The sequence below is a fragment of the Alligator mississippiensis genome, chromosome 14 (genome assembly GCF_030867095.1).
Source record: "Alligator mississippiensis isolate rAllMis1 chromosome 14, rAllMis1, whole genome shotgun sequence".
In the NCBI taxonomy this organism is placed as follows: Eukaryota; Metazoa; Chordata; order Crocodylia; family Alligatoridae; genus Alligator; species Alligator mississippiensis.
The window spans coordinates 7,287,949-7,301,295 of NC_081837.1; the positions used below are offsets into that span (position 1 = coordinate 7,287,949).

Below are 13,347 nucleotides of genomic sequence, written 5' to 3' on the forward strand. Positions count from 1 at the left end.
ATATGAATTTGATATGGGTGTGCTATTTTTTAATTTTTGGTTTTTGAAATGATATGCTGCCTGTCAGCCTACCATACAATAGGGTAGCATCCCCATAAAAGCAATTATAGTCTGCACCAACTACAAAAAATTAGTGTATCTTCTGTTTTACTACTTTTTATTGTCAGGCCTTTGTAGAAAACTATCTTACCAATATGTCTGTGGTATTAAAAAGTAGAAGCCTAAAGTAAGTTCATATATCTATATATGGGCTCTTAAATATGGGCCATATTGAACAGTCGGCAGCCTGTGGGGTAATAGGAGCATGAGCTTTAAAATGCACCAGTTACTCAACGAAGCAGGGAGGGATAGAAATGAGAATGCTAGAGGTTTGGAGAAGAGAACCCCAGATCTTCCAGGGACAGGGAGCAGAGGGGCAAGGAGTCCTGGTTTCTGCCCCCTGCAAGCCTAGTAGAAGCCTTTTATTACTCCAGCCCCAATACAGCTGGGGGTTCCCTTCCCTCTACTTCTGCTGGCAGGTCTGTACCAGAGGGAAATTTGTCTGTACTGAGAGAAATTTTTCTTTGATGCTTGCCCATTGCCTTAGCCATAGGACCATACTTTTTCTTCCTGACAGCCCCTGTCATATTCAGTGTGCAGATTCAATCATGTGCAACTGTTAGAGAAATTCTGCTCTGGCTTATAGCACTTTGGAGATGGTCATGCAGGAGCCGTATTATACAGACAGCCTAGCTAAGCTAATCTTTGAGAGGCATTTTTGATCATGCGAAGGATGGAAAATACCAGTTGTAAGAAGTGAGAGTTGGGTTTTGTTTTTTTGGAGGGGGGCCTGCCTTTGACCTGGGATGGATCATTCCAGCCTGCAGCTAGAAAAGATTTCCTGCCACTTCCTAAAACCAGGGTGCTCAACCCTGTGACCCATAGGCCAGATCTGCCTGCAGAGCTTGTTATCTGGCCTGCAGGGCTCCCCTACGCCTGGAAATTTGGTGGCAGGGGAACAGTGGGAATTAACACTGCCACACCTCCCTGCTGCCAAATTTCCAAGCCTCATGCAACTGGATTGGATCCCAGCTGGGCCAGCATTGTGCACCAGATTGGACCTGTGGACCAGATCCAGCCTGCAAACCATCCTGGCACTGCTCTTTCTGTCTGCCTGGCCTCAACACTGGCATGGACAGAGGCAAAGCCTTCTGGCTCAGTGGACCAGAACCAGTGGCTCTGTAGTCTGAGTCCATATGTTATCAACCCTTAGTATAGGAAGTTAGGCTCAAAGCCTGTTGATGAGAAAATAATCAGTTTTATTTTAGTCCCATCTGTGTTTTCTTTCCATATTGGGGATTTAGTGTCAAAAGACTTGAATGTTTATCATGTTGACAACCTGCTGGGGTTATTTTTGTTCGCAAAAGTTCTGGAAATTGTATGCATTTGAGATGTTGGACCTTTAATGGCGTGGGTAGAGGTCAACTAGGAGAACCCAGTGATGTATTTCTAATCTCTCATTCCTTCTGCTCTCTGTGGGCACATTTACATGAGATGCTATGGCGATGTAGTGTCGGTGGGCACCAACTGGGGGACTAACGCTACGTTGCTGTAGTGATGAGCTACATCGACGTAGCATGTAGAAATAATCAAGTGCCATTGGGACTGCGCAGTACCAAATGTGCAGTCAGAGGCACATGTAGATACACACTGTAAGTATGAGCCAAAAAACTTGTTTAACTTTGGAAATGGAGCACCTGAAATTTGAATGTGCTTTGAGTCCTTTGTCAAATGATCACAGGTTTTTCTTTATGAACCTGACCCTAGGATTTGAGCACAGTGACTTCTCTAGCTGATCTTACTTTTGAAATCTTTACAGAGGATGTAAATATTGGCTTTAAACAGAAACAACTATAACCTCAACAGAGAAGAGATTGCAACTTTACAATAAATCATTCTCCATTATCACTTGCAAAATCTGATACCCATTTATCTAAAAATCTATCCAAGTCTTTTTCTAGTTTCTCCGGAAAATCTACAATGCTACTATTCTATCCAACTGAGTTCACCATTTCCAAAATGATCCATTTTTTCCCTCACCATTTGTCCATTTCTTAATACGTCCACAGATTATAATTCAGTCTTAACCTACAAATGCTCCTACATCTATTTCTTTATTGAAAATGTTGGAATGCAGAACGATGTTATAAAAGGGTCTGTTGCTTACTGTTTAATATTTCCTCCCAGAATATGGTGTTTTGAAATTGCTGCTTAAAATTCTTTGTTGTTGCTGTCCTGTAAATTGGCATGACTAATGTGGGATTTGTTTCCAGAGCCTGATCAAGGTCCCCAGAGGATATAGCTTCCAAGGTTTTGTGAACGCTAGAATTGCGCTTTCAGTCTGACAAGTTAATTCTCACTTCCTACACTGTAAGGATTTTTGATTAAAAACTTCGTGATGGGCCATCTAACTCTACCAGCTAAATTTTGTGAGTTCTTTCAGAACATTATCAAACACGCATATTGTATTAAAGGATTTGTAATTACAAATAAATAATTTTGTATTTCAGTATTTTAATTAAAGCATAGATTAGCTGGAGGTTGGAGATTGCATTGCTAACATGTTGATAAGTACTTTCTTTTAGGGATTTGTAAGGAGAATATTTGAAAACAAACACCTTTCATCTCTAGGTTGCTGTTCAAAATAAAGCACATGTTAATTGTACGACTGAAAATATATCTGCCAAGAGCAGTTTGGTGTAAAACATTAAACAGATTACTAACTTCAGAGTAGTTCCAAGTAAATGTCTGCCCATTTTACACCTGTCTTTCCATTCCATCACAGTCAGGTAAGAGGCCAAAACTTCTCAATTTCTGAGTTTCTACATTTGGAGACCAGTATTTTTTATTTAATTACTTAGAAATAAATGTACTTTACCTGTCTCGATAAGCATGGTGGGGGATTTAAAAAAACAAACCCGTTACAAACCATGATTTAGATAATTAAGATGCTACGTACAAATCGGCTTGTCCCAGTGATCTGCACCCTGGATAATAAATACAAAGAGGTTAAGGTGGTGAGTTTACTACATCAACAACAGTCTTTTAAAAGTAATGAAGAATAAACAACATGCTCTGGGATAAGAAACAACAAATGCATCCGTGGCATTCAAAAATAATTTGTAGTGATGGCATTGATCTATAAATTTAAATATTGTCACTACTAAAATAGTATCAGGAAAAGTATAGCTGTATCAATTTGAAAACTACATTCATACTACAGTGAACATGTTATTAAAGAAATCCCTAATTGAGGTTGGCTGCAACTGAGCTTTTTTTGCTGTTCTGGATCCTTTCCATGATGATAAGGAGTCGTATTAAATTGTTCAGGTGGTTTATTCTAGGCCTATCTGGATGCATTATAGAATGTTACTAATTTGAAAATTACTTAAAGCTGCAGAAATGTGAGTCTAGTTTTATTTAAAGTAACTTTCATGCTTATTTTGAACTTCATAAAGAAATCAGCCTTATAACTACATGGCAGTCTTTTTAAAAACTGCATGTTTGTACAACATAAGACTTTCCCAGTGTAACAGGGCACCATCCTCAAGGGTTGCCACAAGCCCCTGGAGACCCACAAACTTCCCTTTTACCCTGTTCACTCTACCTGTTAGTCCTCTTCACTCTCCTGCCACATCGTGGTCTCCTTTAGCATTATAGTAGGGTGGCTGCCCCAGGGCATCCCCAGACCTGGTCTTGCTCTAAGGAACAGCTGGGGGTGGTGGTCCTTTGCCTTAAGGGCTGCTTGTGCGGCCCCATACCATCCCTACGCCGTACCCCATGCCTCAGATTGAGTCACTAATCAGGTGGGACATCTATCTCTTTGTCTTCAGGCCATTCCAAGCCTTCCTTTTTTTTGTTAGGGCATTAGCCTTTCCAGCTTCCACCCCTCTACTATGGCTGGTCCCACAGCCCAGGCCCCTGGTTTTAAGCCTTGCTTCTGGGTCCCAGCCCGACTTAGCCTTGAACCTGCCACCAGCAGGACCAAAAACGATCATGTGCCCTGAGGACACTAGTGGGACATCTGAACCACCCCTCTAGTTGCAAACCGAAGCCACCAGTCTTAACATAGAAAACAAATGAAGGGCACTTTCCTGCTTAACCAGTCTCGCTCTTGCTCACTCTTTCTTGTCCTCAGGCCTACGGAGTTGCTTTCTTCCAGTCTTCTTGTAAGGTCAGGAGCTCCGCACTCCACAACTCTTAGGGCCAGGGCTTACATAGCTCTGGCCTGAGCTGTCTCCTGGTCACGCGAGGCCCTATCAGCTGACCTGACTACAGGGCTGTCCTGTAGGGGTTAAAGGCTGCTCAGGCTCTAAAAACCCTGCCCTTAAAGGGGCTGAACCGCTCTCCAGTAACAGGGCCAGGGTTCGCTGTTACACCCAAACGCTCAAATATGTCAGATAAGCAAGACAGTTCTATGAAGAACGTTGCACTGTGGCTAATTTTCAGGCTGATTTTTTTTGGTTCATTTAAATCTTAAGACTTCAGGTTCATGACAAAAATTATGGTGTTTTGTAAAGCAGTTAAATGTCTCAGAATTTGATAACAAGTTATTACCAGCTAGCAACTGTAGCCTTTATTACTGTAATTTTGAATTCTGGAAAGTAGCTAAAATTATTGGCCAACACTGGCAATAAATGTAGACTGCAAAATGTTGGCAAAAGTTCTGGCAAACAGATTGGAAACTGCCCTCTCAGGCATTCTTCATCTTAAGCTAGTCAGTTTTAGTAAAAAGAGGTTTTCTTTTTAGTGTCAAAGGCTCATTAAATATACAGTAAAATCCATTGAAAAATCTAATTGGATATAGTGAAACTCCATTTTGAGTAGAGTAGAAATTTTGAATTGCTTTTGTACATTTGTGTATGTTTTCATGGCTTAATTAAGCTTTGGTCTGCTCCTATTGGAGGCAGCGCGCAGGGGGTTCACCTGTACCCCCTGACCAGCCACACTCCCTGGTTAGGCGATGGCAGAGGGGGCAGGCGGGAGCACAGGTTCCCCGCTGCAAGTGCCGGCCAGGGATTGGGAGCGCCGGATGTAGGCCGCGGCCACTTCTGGGAGTGCCATGCCGGTCACCAGTTGGTAAGTTTTGCCCCGAGGGGACCCCCACACTCGATTGTTGACTAAGGTGGCACCAGTCGCCCATGGCTCCTATCATGGAAACATTAATCGTGTTTCCACTAATACAACGGAGCATGATTTTTGCCTTTATTGTGGACAAGGCTAACAGTGACCTGCCAACACTTATTTCAACATAAATCTGCATTAAGGACAAAGGCATCAACTTGCTTCAAACCATCCAGTTGTGTGCATAGTTGGTAAGGCTGTAAGACATATGTCAGTGTTTTTTCATCCTACCACCGCTATGTCTTTTGATTGTTACACTGACCTGTGCATCTTACCTTAAATTAGACTTCAAATTTCCCTGAAGTGGTCAGGGTCTCTCTTCATTTGTACAACACCTAGCAAAACGAGGCTTTGATACTGATTAAAGTTTCTGAGTGCTATTGTAGCACACCTGCCAGGCAGTAGTTGTGCCACTTCACTGTACACATGAAAATGTAATAGGATCTGCCTGTATGAAGATACTTTTACATGATGTGACTACCCATTAAAATAATTTATTAAAAACAAAAAACCCACAAGGCTAGGATTTTACCTTTTTATTAAAGGAAAAAAACCCCACACAAAACAAAACACCCTGGAAAATTAATTGCATCTCCAGTTGTCAAGTAGTGATATTGCATAAGATGAAGACGCATCAGTACATGCCATAAAGAAAAGAAGCGTGTTTTCTTTTTGTGTGGTGATTTATATTATTTTTCACTATGATATATCGCGCACACGCCTCAAATTATCATAGTGTTGTCTTTTGATCCTGCCTGATTGGCTTTGTACCAACTAGTCTTGGAAGTATGTTTCATGAAGTTACATCCAAGCCAAAATCCATGTTTTACTTGATGGCCTTAAATCAATGATTCTCAGCCAGGGTACTGGGGCACCCTGGGGTGCTGTCAAATCTTTTGAAGGTTGCCACAAGGCATGAAGAGAGAAACAGATGAGTTAAGCAGATAAGCACAGGCTCTGGACAATTCCCCACCCCTACTGCTTGGTCTTTCTGCAAGGAGGTAAGCACTGTAGTATATAAATTTAGTTTTTGAAACTGGGTGTCACTCAATTCACCAAAGTTATAGAGGGGTGCCTTGAGTCCAAAAAGTTTGAGAATCACTGTCCTAGATGCATCCTGTGTAATGCCTGCTCCTTGTCTATCTCTTTCAATAATGCTCTTATATCACATCTCCCAAAATAAAGGATTGTTGTCATATTTATTTCTGATGTACTGCCACCTTCTTGCTCTTCCCAGGATTTTGTTTGATCTTCTTTGAAATATTGCCAGGTTGAGACCCTTGCTCAATGATAAAAATGTGTAAATCATTATAGCTAGTAGCATGCTATGTTTTCTTATTTGTGTCTGCAAAGGGTTTGCCCCTCTTTGAGGATATGTAACTTTTAGCAGCTGATGGGATTCTCAGACCCTGCTGGGACTCTGTCCCGACAGCTCTGAGGCTCTCCCATGGCTGTGAGTCCCATCAGCTATGGGGCTCACAGTTGCAGGAGCTTATTACTTGCTGGCATGATCCTGGGCTCCTCCTGTATCGGCAAAAAGGTGTCCAAGGATCTGATGCTGGATCCCACAATCACTCCTCTTGCCATGCACGTGTGTTATGGTAGGAGACGTACTTGTTTGGATCGTACTTCAGATCTTATCGTGCCTTTACCTGAAAATCTAGAGGGGCCCTAAGACCACCAGGAAACTGGTTGGATGAGCTTCTCATGTGGGCAGTCTGTTTGATCTTACCCTGGAATAATTGATTCAACATAAAATCACATTAATTATTTCAGTAGAGCTATGCCAGTCTCTCTCATATGAGCAGGGTTCTGTTTAAAAAAAAATGTGTCTAAGGACTGGGTTCAGGGAGTACATCTTTGGAAGAATAGAAGCATTTTAGCATCCTTATTGTTACCCACCTTTTGACCATCTTTTGAATTTACATTTAAGATCCCACTAGTGAATTCACCATACTCTTGAAGCACCAGCACTAACCTAGACCAGTGTCTTGAGCTCATTCTTCCAGTGTGTCTTTTTGCATTGCATTGTATAATCACTTGGCATTGTTTAATTTCTTTGGACTCAGCTTTTCTTGCTTCTGATGGCAGTCATTCAAATATTGTGCACTTGTGTAGTCTCGGCGTTTTTCTTCAATAGCAGCTGTGCCTTGGCTTTTTGAATCTGTTGAGGTCTGCTTGTTTCCACCCGGTTAGAAGAGAATAGGCCTCTTGGTGCACCATCAAGGTAAACATATTTCCAGAGCTCTGTTGTGATGTGAAGCAAAGATCACAGGGCAGGCACTGCACCTGCTAACATGTTTTTGTCCTGATTTAACTGTGAGAGACTTTCCTTTTAAAATCAAATAAATAAAACAATTACACCTGTATCTTTTTAAACTGAACTGTACCCACTTCTGCAACTCATTGCTTAAATACAGTGGAAAAACACTTTAAAACCACACTGGTTGTGTGAACCACATGCTTAGTTTGCTAGACTGAGAACACTGGAAATTCTCCTCCCTGCAGCCCACAATTAGCAATTCATAGAGGGAGGTTCACTGCAAATGAAACCCAGCTAGCTCCATAGTTAGGACACAGCATTCAATAAAAGCTAGTAATTTCTAGGAATATACTTCTGAATTCAGACAGGCATGTGGCAGTGGGGAGGCAGGGAGAATAGAAAAGGAACTTAAATGAAATTTAAGTTTTGTGAATTTCAAACCCCAAATCAGCAACTGTTATGTGATTTTGATTTTTACCATGGAGCTGGTATGTTAGTGCTTGGTATTTAGCAACTGAACACTTTACCTTCTGTTCAGAAAAGAGAAGTTTTGGCCTTTAAGGCAAGGTGGTTTTTTTATGCATCTCAACGTGGACAGTAATGGCCAAGAACCACTTTGGAAAGTGAACTCTTCAATTTCTCACTATCAAATCAATTGAAAAATTCCCTCCAAGGATATGGTAAAGGAAGCAACAACATTACTTGTGCTCTATCCCACCTGTATCTCTTAATGTTTCTCCATTATGAGAATAAGTAAAACAGTGGTATGTACACTATTTGTTTTTTGCTTAAACATGATGTTTATCTGATTGGAGCAGGTCTCGGTCTAACTGAATTTCCTGTTAACACTGGAAGCAAGATATCTGGTGTAATACTTCCATATTTTCCAAATAACTTCTCTAGCATCGCACAATAGTATCTTTCACATTGCCCTAATGATCACTTAAAGCTTTTTAAATAGCAGTTTTCTCAGTTTGCTAGAGTCCATTATTTTTTACTGTTTCTGTAGAAAGAGGTGACACATTGGGCCTGATGGCCTTTTCTATTTCATAACCTTTATGCATTTTTATGGAGCTTGCCTCAACTATGTCATTTGGAAGAGTGCTCTTTCTTCCTTCCCTTTTTCTCCCTTTCCCTCTACCCCCTAAATCAACAATTGATAACCTTTTTTTAGTGATGGGATGGAATAATCCAGCTTGGGTCCAAGGTGGGCTGGTGCTAGGGACCCAGCTGCTGCTGCTGTTTCTCTCACCCATGGGATGGGAAAAACTCCCACCTCTGTCACTTCTGCCAGCATGGGCAGAGCTCCTGGCCAGGTGCAGATAAAGCCCCACCACTGTAAAAATGCTGCTGAAGACCCCCGCACCCACCCCCAGCTCCATGGGCTGGATCCAGGGCTCGATGGGCTGTTGGTTGCCAGCCCCTGCCCTAGCTTTAAATGCTCTGGGACTTCGTTTAAATATTTCCAAAAATAACTTTAATAGTGTAACTGAAAGCTTTTTTTAGTGTGGATGGAGATTAGATTTTTTTGCCATGCGTCAGGATACGATCATCTGTTAACAATGTGTAGTATACAGCATGCATCTCCATTGAACCTTTGCAAAGACTCCTGGGGGGGGGGGGGGGGGGGTGCAGGGCAGCATACTGAACTACGCTAGCAGCGGCAGTGGAAAGAACATGTTGCAGTAATAGTTTTATTTCACACTGATCCACAAGTTGTGTCCAATTTTTCCCCCTTCCCCCCCATGCCTGCATACCAGTTTTAAGCTAACCAAACAGCACTTGGTGAACAAGTGCAGCTATTATATGTGTACTCCATGCCTGAGACATGTAGGGTAAAGTACCTTTTTGTGAAAGGATTCCAATTATTTAGAAAGTCTCTTGCATCAGAAGATTTACTGAGGAGAGGTGGTTTGAAGTAATTGCTAGTATCACTTATCAGATTTTCTTAAGCTTCTTTCTTAGCCTTTTGGTAAGTCCTGCTGTAAATTTATAGGTGTTGCCTGTAAAACATAAGGCAGGGTTACTTCCCTCTTAAAAAGTATTGTCACCAGTTTTTCCCACCCCACCCTCTGAGTGCATTCTTTTACTATCTTGCTTCTGTATAATAATTGCAATGGAGTAGTCACAAACTTGTTTTTCTACCAGTTAGAACTATAGAACAGTATGTACATTGCTAAAGGATGACCTGGATTTAAAAAGGAAAAAAGGGATTGCTGGCCTAATCACTAGCTTGAGAATTTGCCATCCACATGGTGGAGGGTCACTAGGGACTTTAAATGATGGCTCAAAGGGCTAAATCCTTGAAAAGGATCATCTGAAACAAGCTGTACCTCTGAACCTTATTTAACTAAGTATCTATATTACATCCTTCACTCTGCAGTTCTGCAATTTGTTAGAGTTACATTTTTCCCAAGATTTTTGCCTGTAAGATGTCTTTTTTTTATTTTTATTTTTTGTAAATTACTCCTATTAATCCTATGCTGTATTTGTCAGAGCTCTCATTCTTTATTTCTGAATGGCATAGTTAACACGAGATTTTCACAGGATCATGGAGTTGGGAGGGAGGGCTTCAGGGGTCATCTGGTCAAAGCTCCTGCAAAAATGCTACTCTTAAACTATCGCTGGCATGCTAATCCAGTCTCCTGTGAAGGAGATTCTGTAACCTCCCTGCATATATAATGGGAAGGATGGTCTAATACAGGGGCTGGCAACATATGGCCCATGGATTGGATCTGGCCTGTGGAACTGGAGGAACGTTGGCAGTGGCAGGGGGTCTTGTCAGTGCCAGGGTGGTGCAATGAGTTGCACTGAGGCTGGGCAGCTGGGAGATGCTTCTCTCTGTCACCCCACCCCTGGCTCCCTGGCCTGTGCTGCAGGTGCAGATTCCAGCTGCCTAGCTCCAGTGCCACTCCCCACCACTTGGGACTGGCAGAGACAAAGCTCCCAGCTGCCCAGTCCCTCCTGACCTGCATTGGGCAGGAGCTGGGTGGTTCTGGCTCACAGCTTGGAAAGGTTGCCAGCTGCTGGCTTTGTAAGTAGGATGCTAGGTTGGGATTCAGGCTTAGATACAAGTTTCCAACATGACTCACTTTAATCTACTCTGTGCCCCACTATGCTGTCTGTAAAATAGCAATTTAACAGGCATGTTTTCAGGATAAAGATTCATTCTTTGGTGTCAGTCTATAGGAAGTTTTCTGCTTTCTGAAAAAAAAGCAACCTGTTTTGTGAGGGCTACTAAAATCTCTAATGTTAAGAAAAAGTCTTATCTGCTCTTGAAATGAGCATGTTTTAAAAAAAAAAAAATCCTGCAGCCATGTTTGATCTTGACTGTCCTAGTAAATGCAGTAGGGTTTTGTAAAAATATACCCAAGTAACATAAAGATAATGTTTGAGATACATAGGCTTTTACATTGAACAGTATCTGTTTTGTAAATATGTAGGCTTATTTTTATTTTATTTTTAACTTTCCTTTATATGCAGAACCTTAAGGGAACACGAAAACTGATCATAGGTTAATATTTGTTGAACGATGTTCAATGAACGGGCTGGGGGAAACAGGAGGAGGGCAGTCGGGCAGGGGGTGCCACGTGCATGTGCGTGCGCACACGTGCATGTAGCAGCCAGGCAGCATGGAGAGCAGCTCCTGCAGCTTTGTGCAGGTTAGTCTATGGGATGGGGGATGTGGAGGGACGTGCCCTCTAAGATTTGTGTGCCCACAGCAGGCATGTGGCTGCAGCCTGGCAAGACCGGCACAGGCAGGAGCTGCCTCTGTGGCCCAGTGGGTGGGATCTAGCATGGGAGGGCAGGGTGGGATGGTAAGACTCATTGCTCCTGCCACTGGGACCCCCCCCCCCCACTAGTTGCCCCAGCGGTACAGCTGGTGGGAGGGGGGGCACTGCCCTCACCTCTTCCTGCTGCCAGCTGCTTATGTACTGGGCTGTAGCTCTACCATGCTAGCACGGCCCAGCTGCTGCTGCTTCCTACAGGCCATGGCTTCACCCTGGAGGGGTAGTGGGCAGCACGTGCAGCCTGAGGGGAGTGGCAGTGGGGTAGAGCTCTGGCCCGGTGCATGAGCAGCTGGCCGCAGAAAGGAGGTGATGGCAGTGCAGCCCCCCCAGTCCGTTATTCCTTGTGTTGCTGGTGGTGTGGCTGATGCAGGGGTCCTATTGGCAGTGGCAGCAATGAGTCTTGCTGCTTTGCTCCCCACTCCTGCGTCGGGCCCTTCCCGCTGGGCTGCAGAGGTGGCTCCTGCCCATGCTGGTCCAGCCAGGCTGCAGCCCCGTGCCCACTGTGGGCGCACAAATTGGGGGGAGGAGGGGGCATGTGCTCCCCCTGCCCCACACACTGAGAGACGGGGGGCAGAGGGCAGTGGATCCAGAGTGAGGGGCACCAGCAAGGCCGGGGGCTGTTTTCTACATAAACTATTTACTGGGTTGAGACTGGCCATTGATGTTTACAAATGGGTCCTGGTACAAAAAGGCTTGAGAACCACTGTTATAAACTGCTGCTTTATATGCCAGAAAAATGTGGTGTTGCCTCTGTAGTGTATTATTTAAATCAGTCAGTTCCAGGAAACTTTTATAGAATTATTATCCTTGAGTAACATGCAATGTGTTAAATTTAGTAATGAGTAAGGAAAACTGGATGCACACAAAGAGGAGGAAAAAATGGTAGATTTGAACGGCACTTAAATTTCCAGAATAAATACTTTTCTTGCTTGTAAATAGCTTGATCTTCCATGGGTTTCCAAGATCGAGAAAAATGTAATTTGGTGTTCAGGCATAAAAAGGTGAACTTTCAACTCGACTGGGGATGTCAAGGAGTTTCCCAGGCAGCCGAAGGAACACTTTTGCTGTGCTAAGAAAAAGAAGAACTTTAATGGAGAGAGTGCCTGCCACTTGCGACACAAGATCCCCAATCAAAATGTTCCATTAAACTCATAGCAACTTGTTTCTCGAAACTCTTAAGAGTACTAACCAGTCTTCTGGTAAGAAAATAGTGGAACAACTCTCAAATCACATGAGTGGATATCTGATCAAACCTAATCTGATTAGTTCTGAGTACCTGAACAGATAAACTCTTTGAAGTTTACCTTGTATATTCTGATTTATAGTAGGTCATTATTTGCCTGACCTTGCTTAACAGTGACAAATTTATATTCTGTTTTATAGTGCAACTGCCATAGGTTATTCAGGGACATTTGCAAAGATAATGGTGTTAAAACTAATTGTATCCAAAAGTACATTTAATAGTTTTAATGTAAAGACTTATGCTGTATGCATTGCAAAACTGTTTCTTATGTAGTGATCCCCACCTTGCTGTATGGAGCTGAGACAGGCACAATGTACAGGAGACATCTAAAGTTGTTGAAGTACCATCAATGCCACGTGTAGATCCTCCAAGTCTAGTGGGAAGACAGATACACCAACATCAGTGTCCTCCTGCAAGTGGGCTGGCAGTGGGGCTGGGTTACAAGGTAGTGCTGAGCGCGGGGAGGGAAAAGTGGCCTCTCACGTGCCCTGTGCCTGGTGCCCCGTGCTGCAGCTGCTCACAGCCCGCCTGGGGGTGCCTGTGCCTGCTCTGGACAGCCGTTCCACCCCCAGCCCTGCCAGTGCTCCTTACTCTTGAACCACAGCTCCTCAACTTCCCAGATGCCCCTCACTCCCAACCCTCATCTTCCACCCCCCCCAGCCCTGCTGGTGCCCTTCACTTGTGACCCGCAGCCCCCTGTGTCCTCCAGCCCTGCCAGAGGGGGCCCCCAGCTGCCAAGTCTATGGGACCAGGGCTGCGGACCGCAGCCTCCCCTGCCCCCCTGAGCAGTGCCCAAGCCGTAGCTGCCACGGCCAGAGCATAGCACAGCTCCTATGCCCTCTTCCTCTACAGGTGGCACGACTGGAGTGGAGCCCGTGGAGGTGGCG

General features: G+C 43.7%; 1 protein-coding gene across 2 annotated transcripts in view; it reads left to right on the forward strand.

Moving 5' to 3' along the window:
* The window catches only part of NLK (nemo like kinase), a 109,517-nt gene that overhangs the window by 28,416 nt on the left and 67,754 nt on the right, over positions 1–13,347 (forward strand). The gene's annotated exons all lie outside the window — the stretch shown is intronic.